General features: G+C 43.9%; 2 long non-coding RNA genes across 2 annotated transcripts; both read left to right on the forward strand.

The window, feature by feature from the left end:
- Window positions 1-5,884: 5,884 nt before the first annotated feature.
- Window positions 5,885-8,420, forward strand: LOC135820686 (uncharacterized). The gene is made up of 3 exons (XR_010554182.1): window positions 5,885-6,055; window positions 6,620-6,742; window positions 8,124-8,420. It is a non-coding gene; the product is annotated as an uncharacterized LOC135820686 (long non-coding RNA).
- Window positions 8,421-14,302: 5,882 nt separating this feature from the next.
- LOC135821350 (uncharacterized) lies at window positions 14,303-16,635 on the forward strand. Its single transcript, XR_010554334.1, has 3 exons — window positions 14,303-14,464; window positions 15,029-15,151; window positions 16,533-16,635. It is a non-coding gene; the product is annotated as an uncharacterized LOC135821350 (long non-coding RNA).
- Window positions 16,636-17,267: the final 632 nt, after the last annotated feature.

The following is a 17,267-nucleotide window of genomic DNA, read 5'->3' on the forward strand; positions in this document are numbered from 1 at the left end:
TACTACTACTTTTGTTTGCATTTGTTTTGCAGAGATGGTCAATCACGTGCCTCCGTGGTTGCAGAGCGTCTTACTTGAGGAAGAGAATAGGCCCATCTTTTCTCGACCAATGTCGCCTTCTGTCCAGGTAACCGCCTTCGGTATTCATTCATATGTTGGCCTATTTAACATTGGCATGCTCTGCGGATTTGTAGGCATGCTAGGCAATTTAAATATTATCCTGCAAAGTATTTTGTAGGTGCTTGACTACTATACTACGTCATGTATTACAATTGGTACATGACTTAGTAATAGCCGTTTGGCATGGTACAATAACCTTTTTTGTTTTATTTTTTATTTTTAATGGCTTTCTCTTCTTCCTCGGATAGTTTACAATTTGTATCACAATTATTTGTGGGTTCAGCAATAAAGGATGTGACTACTACTACTACTACTACTACTACTACTACTACTACTACTACTACTACTACTACTACTACTACTACTACTACTACTACTACTACTACTACTACTACTACTACTACTACTACTACTACTACTACTACTACTACTACTACTACTACTACTACTACTACTACTACTACTACTACTACTACTACTACTACTACTACTACTACTACTACTACTACTACTACTACTACTACTACTACTACTACTACTACTACTACTACTACTACTACTACTACTACTACTACTACTACTACTACTACTACTACTACTACTACTACTACTACTACTACTACTACTACTACTACTACTACTACTACTACTACTACTACTACTACTACTACTACTACTACTACTACTACTACTACTACTACTACTACTACTACTACTACTACTACTACTACTACTACTACTACTACTACTACTACTACTACTACTACTACTACTACTACTACTACTACTACTACTACTACTACTACTACTACTACTACTACTACTACTACTACTACTACTACTACTACTACTACTACTACTACTACTACTACTACTACTACTACTACTACTACTACTACTACTACTACTACTACTACTACTACTACTACTACTACTACTACTACTACTACTACTACTACTACTACTACTACTACTACTACTACTACTACTACTACTACTACTACTACTACTACTACTACTACTACTACTACTACTACTACTACTACTACTACTACTACTACTACTACTACTACTACTACTACTACTACTACTACTACTACTACTACTACTACTACTACTACTACTACTACTACTACTACTACTACTACTACTACTACTACTACTACTACTACTACTACTACTACTACTACTACTACTACTACTACTACTACTACTACTACTACTACTACTACTACTACTACTACTACTACTACTACTACTACTACTACTACTACTACTACTACTACTACTACTACTACTACTACTACTACTACTACTACTACTACTACTACTACTACTACTACTACTACTACTACTACTACTACTACTACTACTACTACTACTACTACTACTACTACTACTACTACTACTACTACTACTACTACTACTACTACTACTACTACTACTACTACTACTACTACTACTACTACTACTACTACTACTACTACTACTACTACTACTACTACTACTACTACTACTACTACTACTACTACTACTACTACTACTACTACTACTACTACTACTACTACTACTACTACTACTACTACTACTACTACTACTACTACTACTACTACTACTACTACTACTACTACTACTACTACTACTACTACTACTACTACTACTACTACTACTACTACTACTACTACTACTACTACTACTACTACTACTACTACTACTACTACTACTACTACTACTACTACTACTACTACTACTACTACTACTACTACTACTACTACTACTACTACTACTACTACTACTACTACTACTACTACTACTACTACTACTACTACTACTACTACTACTACTACTACTACTACTACTACTACTACTACTACTACTACTACTACTACTACTACTACTACTACTACTACTACTACTACTACTACTACTACTACTACTACTACTACTACTACTACTACTACTACTACTACTACTACTACTACTACTACTACTACTACTACTACTACTACTACTACTACTACTACTACTACTACTACTACTACTACTACTACTACTACTACTACTACTACTACTACTACTACTACTACTACTACTACTACTACTACTACTACTACTACTACTACTACTACTACTACTACTACTACTACTACTACTACTACTACTACTACTACTACTACTACTACTACTACTACTACTACTACTACTACTACTACTACTACTACTACTACTACTACTACTACTACTACTACTACTACTACTACTACTACTACTACTACTACTACTACTACTACTGCTACTACTACTACTATCAATCAGCTACCCCTTGGGGTCACACCGCCCTCCACTCAGAGAACTGAGCGCAAGGTGAGGGGCAGTGGCGCAAACAAAACAGGAAGTACAGCAAAATGAATTGAAAAAAGGAAATCAAAACAAGCTGCCATAGTGATGGAAAGGGACTCACAAACAGAGGAAGGAAATATCACAAACCAGATGAACAGTCTGATGTAGGTCCACTATAAGTATAACATGCAACGACTGAAAAAGGAACAAAATAAATGTGAACATGATGTTCTGTTCAACAATAACGTCCGTACGCGTACTGCTTCGGCCTTCATGCACCAGGAAAGCCCAATCTTGAGCTGGAGGGTGGGCATCAAACGTCCCTGAAGGGCTCCACAAGACGTACTTTCACGAAACGACAAGGAGTATGCGCAGCAAGCTAACATCACTACACCATCGCCGCACGACGACTCGCCACTCAGGTCCAAACAACACGACAAATTCACAATTCCAGCTATCACCGCTCAGGAATAAATTGTTGCGAGTGTGACCTGTATCCTTTTTCATCCAGGAATCCACTTGTTTTGCCGAACGCCACTGCATTGTTACAGGCTGGGGATTGATCCGAGGGCTCGCCACGCCACTGCGGAGGAAGCCGAAAGGACGCAAGAAGACGATGACGGCAACAAATTACCCGCCCTGGTCGTCAGCTCACTGAATGTCCTTCCGCGCGAGCGAAACCGGCTGCAAGGCATGAAAAGCCTACTGCCAGTCAATACCCAGGGACGACCCTGACCAGAAGGCCAAGGCCGCCCCGTGGAGGAGGCCAACAAAGAGAAAACCAGGAGCTAACAAATCTGCTTCCTCTCCGCGAATTTTTACACACACACACACACACACACAAACACACACACACACAAACACACACACACATTACTATGATACAGCTACATTAAACGGGTCACGTCGCCCTCAACCCAAGCATGAGCACTATGAGGGGCAATGGCAAATAAAGAGAATCAGCTAGCAGAACTGGCAAAACAGAGGAAACAATGGAGTAGAGCGGACGACTGCTGGACTGTATACACACCCAGACACACACACACACCTTGAACCTTGAACCTTGAAACTGCCACCTAAAGGTGATGCAGTGCCTCAAAGAGGCAAGGAGGGCAGAGTTACTTCTTGCATTTGTGTTGAACCAGGTACTGGAGACGTGTGAACCTCTGCGAGCAGGTCGGGCACACAACTCCACAATGCGTGTGGAGTTTACTCCAAGTTTGGCGAACTTCGTCATCCACTCCTCCAGCGAGCGGTGGATATTTCCATCGTTACAGCGTCGAAGCTTACCTCAGACAAATGCACACAAGTGGAGGCAGCCATCCCAGGCTACTCCTGACCTATCTGCCGGGACAGAATTGCGAGTAGTAGGAGTAGTAGTATATTTTATTATTTTACTAGGGGAGTCCCAACAGGCGTTGCCTTTTTCCTGGAAACCCTAGGTGAATTTTTACCATGTTTACATACAGGGTAAGAGACGGGGCCGGACGGCAGTCAATGGGAAGAGCATTCCATCTGTCTGCCGCCAGGAACGAAAAAGAACGCATGCCAATGGTGGCGGAATTGCTGTCTGGCTGAAGCAGGGGCTCGTTTATCAGCACTTGGAGAGATACCAATCCGACGCTCATGAGGTCATCTGGAGACAAAGACGCAGCGTCTTTTCAGAAGTATTTTGATCTTCTTTTCAGCAAACTCCCTCATTGATCTGCACCGCCTGTATTGTATAACTGTGTTTACTGCGTTCCTAGTTTAAATTCGTTTTAAAAAACATCTCTTTAATTCTTGCATTATCCCATTATGACCATGCTTAAAGACGCAGCGTCTTTTCAGAAGTATTTTGATCTTCTTTTCAGCAAACGGCCTCATTGATCTGCATCGCTTGTATTGTATACCTGTGTTTACTGCTTACTGCTTACTGCTGCTTTATTGTTCCAAGTATCAGTTTAGTTTAGTTTAAATATCTCTTATTATTATTATTATTTTTTCTCACCCCACACCCCTCTACTCTGTTATCGGCCCTCTTAAGAGTTGTGTTCATCACTGTTGAGGCTTCCGATGGAAAATAAAAGAAAAAAAATCTGGCTTACTGTTTTGAACACACAGACCTGAAAACGGTTATTGGAGCTGTCTACCGCCCTGGGTCCAGTAGCGACTTAGACGTCTCCCTCATAGAGTACCTGGACACCACAATCGACCTTGTGCGACACAGCGCTGCTCACACCATCCTCGCAGGGGACTTCAATGTGCTCAATGCCAGGTGGCTTGTACACATGGAGACAACTTCAGCCGGCGAGTACTTCTTGTGGTGCATGGAAGAGGTGACTGCTCGGCATCAGCTCATCCAGCATTAATTATTCTTTATTTCCACAATGGCCCATGGCCAATAAGGAAGATAATGTGATTCAAATCAGTCCAGAATCATAAAAAAATCAGTCTAGCAAGTAAGGAAACCAATACATTGCAGGGGGGGGGGTGGGGTTACGATGGGGTACAATGTGAGCAACTTATCACACGCCCATTGAATCCGACTTGGTGGACACCTGAATGCAATGCTGTTGTCGCCGCAAAGCAACAAGCTTGGAAGGCGTGGTAGCGTTATCCAGGCTAACAATAGTCACAACGTATGTATTCCGATGCCGTGACACAGAATATTCGCACAATGGCAAGAGCACAAGCTGGCGAACAGATTACACTTCGCACTAAGCTTACAACTGGCGGTCTCAAAGACAAGGAATGGTGGAGTACCATTAAGCGTGCAGGTGGTTTTGGACACCAGTCTGATATTCCCACACTCATTGATGAGAACAGCAGAGAGCACCGCAACGCGAAGGACAAGTTGAAATGTTTTGGGAATTTCTTCTCACAGAAATTCAGTCTTGGAGACAATGACATTGACCCATCCAGCCTTCCAAGAGCCAAGCAACACAACCCACCAGCACTTGGCATGATCCGCTTTCGCAATGCTGAGGTTCAGAGGGAGCTCCCCAAGTTGCTACATACCCACTCTTTCAGCGCACTTCCCCTTTTCTCTTGTACATGCAAATTCATACGGCTATTGTGCGTTTCGTTTGTTTTGTGCATGGACATACATACGCTCTCGCTTGCTTTCGTTATAAAAGGCCAGGTTCGCCCCTTGTTAATTGTTCTGACGATGGGTGACTGGCCTCAGTGGCCCGAAACGTCAATCATTTTCGACATCACGAATATAAAAAAATTCATCCAGCGCATGCGCCAAGAAGTGAATTGCAATTACCGGTAAATAGAGTGAGTTGTTGACGAAAAATGTTGCTAAGGAAAATTTTTAGAGGGTTTGTACAGGACCAGCAGAATTTACTGTTAGGTTAAAATTTTAATTAAGTGAGAGACACCAAACGCTAGGGTGCAAGTTTTTGATGAAGGTATATCATTTCTTTACCAGGTTTTCCAGCTGTGACGTGTTCAGTGCAACCATTGAAGAACGGGGCCTCAAGCCAACTTGGGAAGATCCAATATCCAGACTCTGTGACCTTTACCTGCAACAAGGGCTACAATCTGATTGGCACAAAGACATCAAGCTGCACAGCATATGGCAATCTGGCCCAACCTTCATGTTCTGGTGAGTTATTGTACTGTATAAGAATGAAGAATGATAGGTACGTTGAGAAATCGACTCTTTTAGTTAATACAGGCCACAGTTTGCGGATCGCTCAGACTTGCTATTTTCCAACTGCCCCCTCTGTATAAATCTCTCCATTATTTCAATCGCCTCCCATCAATGTTACACGATTTTCAATCACCAGTTCAATTTCGGCAAAATATCCCATTCAGTCTGCTCAGCAACGAGCCACGATCATCTGTACGCCTAATGTTCCCAGAACCGCCACTGACTCTGTATGCCCACGGCCTTCGGGCTCACCTCTCGGGCATTGAAAATTCATTATTGCCCTTCCAACCATGCCATAATAATACGTTTCGATTCTTTTTCTCTTTTACCGTCAGAGGCGTTAACCTGATGGGTGATGCCAATACTGGGCTGAATGTCAACTGTATATTATTATCATAATTCATACTTGTTGGCCATTGCACCCTAAACAGTGAATTGATTTAGAGGGAAATGGCTACTGTGTTTGAAATTTGTTTGCTCACACTCACACTTTCTTGCCAACTTGGTTTGTCTCAGATGTCAATGAATGTATCACACCAGGATTTGTTTGCCCCCAGAATTCGAACTGTTTAAACAGCGACGGCAGTTACTCGTGTCCATGCAATACTGGATATAGAGAAAATGGCTCACAATGCATCGGTGAGGCATTTGTATGTTGCACTCCTTATTTGGAATTGAAAAATATACGTCTTTGGCCCTAAGTGGGTGAAATAGGATGACCTCATTTTTTTTGTAAACTACTGTTTTTGACATTACTGTGGCTGCAATATAACTAGTTTCTCTGTGATTTACTTTAGATTTGAATGTGAACCACCTTAACCCTTCACAAACATGTCCTACATTGATACCAATCTGCTGAACACACATTCAAAAACCATGCCTGGCATGGCTGGAAATATCAGCCCGCAGGGATGTCCGTAGCCCTCGCACAGCCTTGGCAGCAAAATCAATGAAGTAGGAAAGCCCAAAGGGAACTATATTTCAGATCATCAAGAAAAATCATTGACACATGTTCCCGGTTTTGGTTCTGACCCTTTTTATCCTTTTTTTGTTTTATAATAGACTTCTCCTAACATCAGTCGTGTATTCTCGGACAAATTCCCGGGCCCTCCCGCACCAAAATAAAGCAATTTTTTTTGGAACAGTGCCTTGTTGCATTATCTTACTATATGGGCCGCGATCAACTAAACCATGTCTTTGGGGTTTCGTAAAAAAAAAGTTGAGAAATGGCGGAATGAAAACATGTTTGTCGAGCTCGTTCACGCTGCGCCTCATGCATGGCCCGGTGGCGATCATCTTCTCAAAATTTGTTCAAACACTAGTTTGGCGGTGTAGTTCAAGTAGTTGGCGAGAAAAGACTGACAATGTTCGTATCTAGTGACACTAGAGCGGCTTGCAGGGCCAGACGATCGCTGTGTACAGCGCAGGTTTGGTCGGGTATCAGCATTTCCGTGACGGCGGGTCTGCAGAGCGACGATGACAATCTTTGGGATCTCAGTGATGTTGATGTCGACAGCGAAGCTGAATCAGTGTCACTGCCAGAATCGAAAGAGTATGCAACTGCAACTCCGCCCAGGGCATCGTGATGCTTTCCAGGAAGAACTTGGTCCATGACTCGGAACTGATGTCGCTAATGCTCAAGTCTGTGTCATCATATCTAGTTCCTCTGTATTGTGCTTCTCCACAAAAGCAACGAAGTTTGTCTGTGTGTCAGAATGTACGAAAACTGTCATTTTCTATTTCAAAGTATATTTTGAAATAGGTGTTTGGGCTACTTTTAGACTACTTTCGTGCCCTGCACCACCGTCAAGAGGTCCAAAACTGTTATCTGGAGGAAAACAAAATTTGAAAAATTTGCCTATGAGACATGTTTTAGCTGGTTGTGGCCCATAATTATAATAATATCTCGTTACTTTGGTGGACTGTTAGTCATAACTAGTAACTTATATGTCCTTTTCTCCTTAAATAAGAAATATTGGCTCAACCTCGGAGTATTGGATTTCTATTTTTTCTTTTTCAGGCATTTTGGAAACGTATTGTCCGAGCACTTGTTCATGGATTGCTAGCCGGGCACAACCCATTTATACCACGTACGAAGCAGCAGAACAGGATTGTCAGCACCTGGCGCCGGTTTCTGCCACCGATTCTGATATTTTAAGCCTCAGCACGCTATACTCCAATTGCACGGTGACGCATGTTGCAAAAATCAGCCGAACTACCCGTCCACCTCTCTGGGTGAAGAGCTTGCCCACAGGTACCAATAGGAGGGCATCTGACGAAAAGTGGTATGGCGCAAACTCGAAATTTTCCTACTTCTGTGAATTTCGGGAGCCGTGCCGTAAGTCATTTCTTTCGCTTTGTCTTTGTTTGTTTGCCAGTTCGCTTTACTTTGTTTTACTTCATCATTGGTGCAGTTAATATCTCAAGATGTGAACAGGTGATTTGGCGACAATAGTTGCAATAATGCCAAGATTAATTAAAAACTATATGCTCACTCACATCACAAATAGAGCAAATGATGTAGAGCTCGAACTGTCCCTCTCTCCACACTGCAATCTTTGCCCATTTCAACACACCATATCGAGGAAATTCTGTTGGATAGATGTTCCACATCCTCCAGACACCTGTTTCGCCAATTGAGAGCTCCTGAGTTTGGGTAGATAAGGAACGAATAGCAAGTGAAGGAATGCAGGGGCGTAACATGAGGTATGACCACTACGACCATGGCCTACCATGGCCTAAGGTCTACAATACCATGTCTCTGGGCTAAGTCCAGTCTAGGTACAGTTGCTCGGATTCAGGGCTGAGAAAATGTACATATCGGAACAAGTGAGACTTCAACAAGAGCTGGCACTAATTCAGGCCTAAGGACTTCGCAATGTTTCTCCAGCTTACTTGTTCTCTCCTTCAAATAGGATACAGCACTACTAAGAGAAAAGATCATCTGCCTCTCACGTGAGGTCCCTCTACTCTTCATTTCCGTAGTTTGGACCTCCGCTCGCGACTCGGCAGGTTTCTGGCCTCTCCGCAGTCTGTCCTCGCGAGAGGGTCGCTCTGGAGGTAGTGCAGAAATAAAACTGAATCGAGTTCTTTCTCAGACGTCGACCAACTTCGGTTGTGCTTGACTCCGCTTCCATTGTGGGAAAGTACATGTAGTCAAATTTCAGGACCAGGAATTGCTTGCTGCACCCTGTGGCTACACTATTTCCAATGATACTAAAAATTCCCTCATTCAAGCTCATCTCGCTATGGTATGAATGAATTTTTCTGCGTTACGGTTCGGAAAAGAATAATGATACGAATATGAAATTTGGAGGGTGAGCCATAAATAAATGTAGAAAGGAAAAAGACATAAGGATACGAGTTAAGAGTAACTCTCCATCACTGTAACTGGATATTATAATACAGTCAGAAAGTGCAATAACTAGGCACAAAACTGACAAGAGTACTGAGATATTAATATTAATATAATAATCTATATTTCAGGATTACCCAAAGGCTGACGCCTATTGGAGGGATCTCGTAACACATGGAATGGGAGCCTCTGCCCTCAGTTCCATCTCTCGTTGGATTGTGCACTCAGGAGCGCAGCAGCGCCTCGGCATGACAATACAAGCCAAAGCAAAACAACTCTATAGCCAAAAAGCTAGCTCAGTGTCATCAGCCTGAGGCGAAAAGCGATACTTTCAAACTCAAAAGGTCGGAAAGTCACTCAGAGCAGAAGGTCCACTTGCCCCATCTCGAACCCAGACAATCTTTGTGCAAGTCATCTATTGTCCGCAAACTCCAGCACAGCCACTAACACATTTTAAACTTCATTTCTCAATTCCAAAACGGTCTCTTCACTGCGATTCAAATTCAAGTTAACTTTGTCAGTGTCATTCGTTGTTGTCTTCATACATGTAGTTCAATAAGTACCTATGCAATGGATGATTTTTTGTCATTCATAACCCTAATGATGGGCCAGTCCCGAAAATTTGGTTTAATGTTAATCTTAATTTTTATTGAAATCGCAGGGAAGAGATCGTTTTTGGAGTTTGGAAGTGAAGTTTTAAAAAGAAATAAGGATTAATGAACTTCAAGTTACGCTATGATGGAGGCTAACACCAGTTATTTTACAGCCAGCTCATGCAATAACATTGCACAACGCTGACCAACGGTACTGACATTCTACACCTACCTGGCAATCCGCCAATATGATACTGGCAAGACCACGAGACCAAACCGTCCAACCACAATTCATGGACGCATAGCAACATTTCTTCTTATAAATTAATCCTTGTCTCTCCACCTGAGTCTAACTTTCAGATCTAGCTGTTCCTTTCGAGTCATTCGAAGTAGACGCCAGAAGTAGACGCCAGAAACACAGGACGGAGGCGAATACCGAAGAAACTCACTCCTAGCTGCTAGTTCGGCCTTTGACCGGCACTTGTCCAGTCTTCGGCCGACAGTCAGCAGACGTTTTCTTGGAAGGATGGAATGATTAATTTTATAACTCCATCCATCGTGACTTACAGCACACACACACACACACGCACGCACGCACGCACGCACGCACGCACGCACGCACACACACACACACACACACCTACACACACACACACACCTACACACACACACACACACACACACACACACACACACACACACACAAACACACACAGAAACACACAAACACACACACACACACACTCACACACACACGCACACCTTGGTCCTTGGTAACACTGCCATCAAATGGTCACGTGTCCCCTGTGCAGGGGTCAACAGCACTGAGTTCAGCATTGGACCCAGAAACGCCGCTCTACTTCCTGGACAGGAAATTAGCACAGCTATGCAGGTCGAAACCACGGGATGACTTGCAGCAGCGACCGCAGCCGAGACAATGCGCTCTGCAGCAGGGCAGAGCAACCCGCTGTTTCCGGACCGAGTCTGCCGATGCCACAGCCGAGACCGACGCTACTTCAGCAGCCGAGTTGGAGAGACACTTCTGCGAAGCTAGCCCGCCAGCGCTCAAGAACCATCTCCCGCACGCATTACATAGTCGGCTGCCGGACTGCTCAGATATGGGCCTCCCCCTCTCGGCCAGGCACTTGTGGCGATTCTTGTATTTCTGGTGGGCGAAAGTACGCTGGCAAACATCGCAGAGCTAACATCACTACACCATCGCCGCACGACGACTCGCCACTCAGGTCCAAACAACACGACAAATTCACAATTCCAGCTATCACCGCTCAGGAATAAATTGTTGCGAGTGTGACCTGTATCCTTTTTCATTCAGGAATCCACTTGTTTTGCCGAACGCCACTGCATTGTTACAGGCTGGGGATTGATCCGAGGGCTCGCCACGCCACTGCGGAGGAAGCCGAAAGGACGCAAGAAGACGGTGACGGCAACAAATTACCCGCCCTGGTCGTCAGCTCACTGAATGTCCTTCCGCGCGAGCGAAACCGGCTGCAAGGCATGAAAAGCCTACTGCCAGTCAATACCCAGGGACGACCCTGACCAGAAGGCCAAGGCCGCCCCGTGGAGGAGGCCAACAAAGAGAAAACCAGGAGCTAACAAATCTGCTTCCTCTCCGCGAATTTTTACACACACACACATACACACAAACACACACACACACAAACACACACACACATTACTATGATACAGCTACATTAAACGGGTCACGTCGCCCTCAACCCAAGCATGAGCACTATGAGGGGCAATGGCAAATAAAGAGAATCAGCTAGCAGAACTGGCAAAACAGAGGAAACAATGGAGTAGAACGGACGACTTCTGGACTGTATACACACCCAGACACACACACACACCTTGAACCTTGAACCTTGAAACTGCCACCTAAAGGTGATGCAGTGCCTCAAAGAGGCAAGGAGGGCAGAGTTACTTCTTGCATTTGTGTTGAGCCAGGTACTGCAGACGTGTGAACCTCTGCGAGCAGGTCGGGCACACAACTCCACAATGCGTGTGGAGTTTACTCCAAGTTTGGCGAACTTCGTCATCCACTCCTCCAGCAAGCGGTGGATATTTCCATCGTTACAGCGTCGAAGCTCACCTCAGACAAATTCACACAAGTGGAGGCAGCCATCCCAGGCTACTCCTGACCTATCTGCCGGGACAGAATTGCGAGTAGTAGGAGTAGTAGTATATTTTATTATTTTACTAGGGGAGTCCCAACAGGCGTTGCCTTTTTCCTGGAAACCCTAGGTGAATTTTTACCATGTTTACATACAGGGTAAGAGACGGGGCCGGACCGCAGTCAATGGGAAGAGCATTCCATCTGTCTGCCGCCAGGAACGAAAAAGAACGCATGCCAATGGTGGCGGAATTGCTGTCTGGCTGAAGCAGGGGCTCGTTTATCAGCACTTGGAGAGATACCAATCCGACGCTCATGAGGTCATCTGGAGACAAAGACGCAGCGTCTTTTCAGAAGTATTTTGATCTTCTTTTCAGCAAACTCCCTCATTGATCAGCACCGCATGTATTGTATAACTGTGTTTACTGCGTTCCTAGTTTAAATTCGTTTTAAAAAACATCTCTTTAATTCTTGCATTATCCCATTATGACCATGCTTAAAGACGCAGCGTCTTTTCAGAAGTATTTTGATCTTCTTTTCAGCAAACGGCCTCATTGATCTGCATCGCTTGTATTGTATGCCTGTGTTTACTGCTTACTGCTTACTGCTGCTTTATTGTTCCAAGTATCAGTTTAGTTTAGTTTAAATATCTCTTATTATTATTATTATTTTTTCTCACCCCACACCCCTCTACTCTGTTATCGGCCCTCTTAAGAGTTGTGTTCATCACTGTTGAGGCTTCCGATGGAAAATAAAAGAAAAAAAATCTGGCTTACTGTTTTGAACACACAGAACCTGAAAACGGTTATTGGAGCTGTCTACCGCCCTGGGACCAGTAGCGACTTAGACGTCTCCCTCATAGAGTACCTGGACACCACAATCGACCTTGTGCGACACAGCGCTGCTCACACCATCCTCGCAGGGGACTTCAATGTGCTCAATGCCAGGTGGCTTGTACACATGGAGACAACTTCAGCCGGCGAGTACTTCTTGTAGTGCATGGAAGAGGTGACTGCTCGGCATCAGCTCATCCAGCATTAATTATTCTTTATTTCCACAATGGCCCATGGCCAATAAGGAAGATAATGTGATTCAAATCAGTCCAGAATCATAAAAAAATCAGTCTAGCAAGTAAGGAAACCAACACATTGCAGGGGGGGGTGGGGTTACGATGGGGTACAATGTGAGCAACTTATCACACGCCCATTGAATCCGACTTGGTGGACACCTGAATGCAATGCTGTTGTCGCCGCAAAGCAACAAGCTTGGAAGGCGTGGTAGCGTTATCCAGGCTAACAATAGTCACAACGTATGTATTCCGATGCCGTGACACAGAATATTCGCACAATGGCAAGAGCACAAGCTGGCGAACAGATTACACTTCGCACTAAGCTTACAACTGGCGGTCTCAAAGACAAGGAATGGTGGAGTACCATTAAGCGTGCAGGTGGTTTTGGACACCAGTCTGATATTCCCACACTCATTGATGAGAACAGCAGAGAGCACCGCACCGCGAAGGACAAGTTGGAATGTTTTGGGAATTTCTTCTCACAGAAATGCAGTCTTGGAGACAATGACATTGACCCATCCAGCCTTCCAAGAGCCAAGCAACACAACCCACCAGCACTTGGCATGATCCGCTTTCACAATGCTGAGGTTCAGAGGGAGCTCCCCAAGTTGCTACATACCCACTCTTTCAGCGCACTTCCCCTTTTCTCTTGTACATGCAAATTCATACGGCTATTGTGTGTTTCGTTTGTTTTGTGCATGGACATACATACGCTCTCGCTTGCTTTCGTTATAAAAGGCCAGGTTCGCCCCTTGTTAATTGTTCTGACGATGGGTGACTGGCCTCAGTGGCCCGAAACGTCAATCATTTTCGACATCACGAATATAAAAAAATTCATCCAGCGCATGCGCCAAGAAGTGAATTGCAACTACCGGTAAATAGAGTGAGTTGTCGACGAAAAATGTTGCTAAGGAAAATTTTTAGAGGGTTTGTACAGGACCAGCAGAATTTACTGTTAGGTTAAAATTTTAATTAAGTGAGAGACACCAAACGCTAGGGTGCAAGTTTTTGATGAAGGTATATCATTTCTTTACCTGTTTTCCAGCTGTGACGTGTTCAGTGCAACCATTGAAGAACGGGGCCTCAAGCCAAATTGGGAAGATCCAATATCCAGACTCTGTGACCTTTACCTGCAACAAGGGCTACAATCTGATTGGCACAAAGACATCAAGCTGCACAGCATATGGCAATCTGGCCCAACCTTCATGTTCTGGTGAGTTATTGTACTGTATAAGAATGAAGAATGATAGGTACGTTGAGAAATCGACTCTTTTAATTAATACAGGCCACAGTTTGCGGATCGCTCAGACTTGCTATTTTCCAACTGCCCCCTCTGTATAAATCTCTCCATTATTTCAATGGCCTCCCATCAATGTTACACGATTTTCAATCACCAGTTCAATTTCGGCAAAATATCCCATTCAGTCTGCTCAGCAACGAGCCACGATCATCTGTACGCCTAATGTTCCCAGAACCGCCACTGACTCTGTATGCCCACGGCCTTCGGGCTCACCTCTCGGGCATTGAAAATTCATTATTGCCCTTCCAACCATGCCATAATAATACGTTTCGATTCTTTTTCTCTTTTACCGTCAGAGGCGTTAACCTGATGGGTGATGCCTATACTGGGCTGAATGTCAACTGTATATTATCATCATAATTCATACTTGTTGGCCATTGCACCCTAAACAGTGAATTGATTTAGAGGGAAATGGCTACTGTGTTTGAAATTTGTTTGCTCACACTCACACTTTCTTGCCAACTTGGTTTGTCTCAGATGTCAATGAATGTATCACACCAGGATTTGTTTGCCCCCAGAATTCGAACTGTTTAAACAGCGACGGCAGTTACTCGTGTCCATGCAATACTGGATATAGAGAAAATGGCTCACAATGCATCGGTGAGGCATTTGTATGTTGCACTCCTTATTTGGAATTGAAAAATATACGTCTTTGGCCGTAAGTGGGTGAAATAGGATGACCTCATTTTTTTGTAAACTACTGTTTTTGACATTACTGTGGCTGCAATATAACTAGTTTCTCTGTGATTTACTTTAGATTTGAATGTGAACCACCTTAACCCTTCACAAACATGTCCTACATTGATACCAATCTGCTGAACACACATTCAAAAACCATGCCTGGCATGGCTGGAAATATCAGCCCGCAGGGATATCCGTAGCCCTCGCACAGCCTTGGCAGCAAAATCAATGAAGTAGGAAAGCCCAAAGGGAACTATATTTCAGATCATCAGGAAAAATCATTGACACATGTTCCCGGTTTTGGTTCTGACCCTTTTTATCCTTTTTTTGTTTTATAATAGACTTCTCCTAACATCAGTCGTGTATTCTCGGACAAATTCCCGGGCCCTCCCGCACCAAAATAAAGCAATTTTTTTTGGAACAGTGCCTTGTTGCATTATCTTACTATATGGGCCGCGATCAACTAAACCATGTCTTTGGGGTTTCGTAAAAAAAAAAGTTGAGAAATGGCGGAATGAAAACATGTTTGTCGAGCTCGTTCACGCTGCGCCTCATGCATGGCCCGGTGGCGATCATCTTCTCAAAATTTGTTCAAACACTAGTTTGGCGGTGTAGTTCAAGTAGTTGGCGAGAAAAGACTGACAATGTTCGTATCTAGTGACACTAGAGCGGCTTGCAGGGCCAGACGATCGCTGTGTACAGCGCAGGTTTGGTCGGGTATCAGCATTTCCGTGACGGCGGGTCTGCAGAGCGACGATGACAATCTTTGGGATCTCAGTGATGTTGATGTCGACAGCGAAGCTGAATCAGTGTCACTGCCAGAATCGAAAGAGTATGCAACTGCAACTCCGCCCAGGGCATCGTGATGCTTTCCAGGAAGAACTTGGTCCATGACTCGGAACTGATGTCGCTAATGCTCAAGTCTGTGTCATCATATCTAGTTCCTCTGTATTGTGCTTCTCCACAAAAGCAACGAAGTTTGTCTGTGTGTCAGAATGTACGAAAACTGTCATTTTCTATTTCAAAGTTTATTTTGAAATAGGTGTTTGGGCTACTTTTAGACTACTTTCGTGCCCTGCACCACCGTCAAGAGGTCCAAAACTGTTATCTGGAGGAAAACAAAATTTGAAAAATTAGCCTATGAGACATGTTTTAGCTGGTTGTGGCCCATAATTATAATAATATCTCGTTACTTTGGTGGACTGTTAGTCATAACTAGTAACTTATAGGTCCTTTTCTCCTTAAATAAGAAATATCGGCTCAACCTCGGAGTATTGGATTTCTACTTTTTCTTTTTCAGGCATTTTGGAAACGTATTGTCCGAGCACTTGTTCATGGATTGCTAGCCGGGCACAACCCATTTATACCACGTACGAAGCAGCAGTACAGGATTGTCAGCACCTGGCGCCGGTTTCTGCCACCGATTCTGATATTTTAAGCCTCAGCACGCTATACTCCAATTGCACGGTGACGCATGTTGCAAAAATCAGCCGAACTACCCGTCCACCTCTCTGGGTGAAGAGCTTGCCCACAGGTGCCAATAGGAGGGCATCTGACGAAAAGTGGTATGGCGCAAACTCGAAATTTTCCTACTTCTGTGAATTTCGGGAGCCGTTCCGTAAGTCATTTCTTTCACTTTGTCTTTGTTTGTTGGCCAGTTCGCTTTTTTGTTTTACTTCATCATTGGCACAGTAAATATCTGAAGATGTGAACAGGTGATTTGGCGACAATAGTTGCAATAATGCCATGATTAATTTTAAAAAAACTATATCACATCGCAAATATAGCAAATGATGTAGAGCTCGAACTGTCCATCTCTCCACACTGCAATCTTTGCCCATTTCAACACACCATATCGAGGCAATTCTCTTGCATAGATGTGCCACACCCTCCAGACACCTGTTTCGCCCATTGAGAGCTCCTGAGTTTACGTAGATAAGGAGCGAATAGCAAGTGAAGGAATGCAGGGGCGTCACATGAGGTATGACCACTACGACCATGGCCTACCATGGCCTAAGGTCTACAATACCATGTC

Source organism: Sycon ciliatum, chromosome 7, assembly GCF_964019385.1.
Source record: "Sycon ciliatum chromosome 7, ocSycCili1.1, whole genome shotgun sequence".
In the NCBI taxonomy this organism is placed as follows: Eukaryota; Metazoa; Porifera; class Calcarea; order Leucosolenida; family Sycettidae; genus Sycon; species Sycon ciliatum.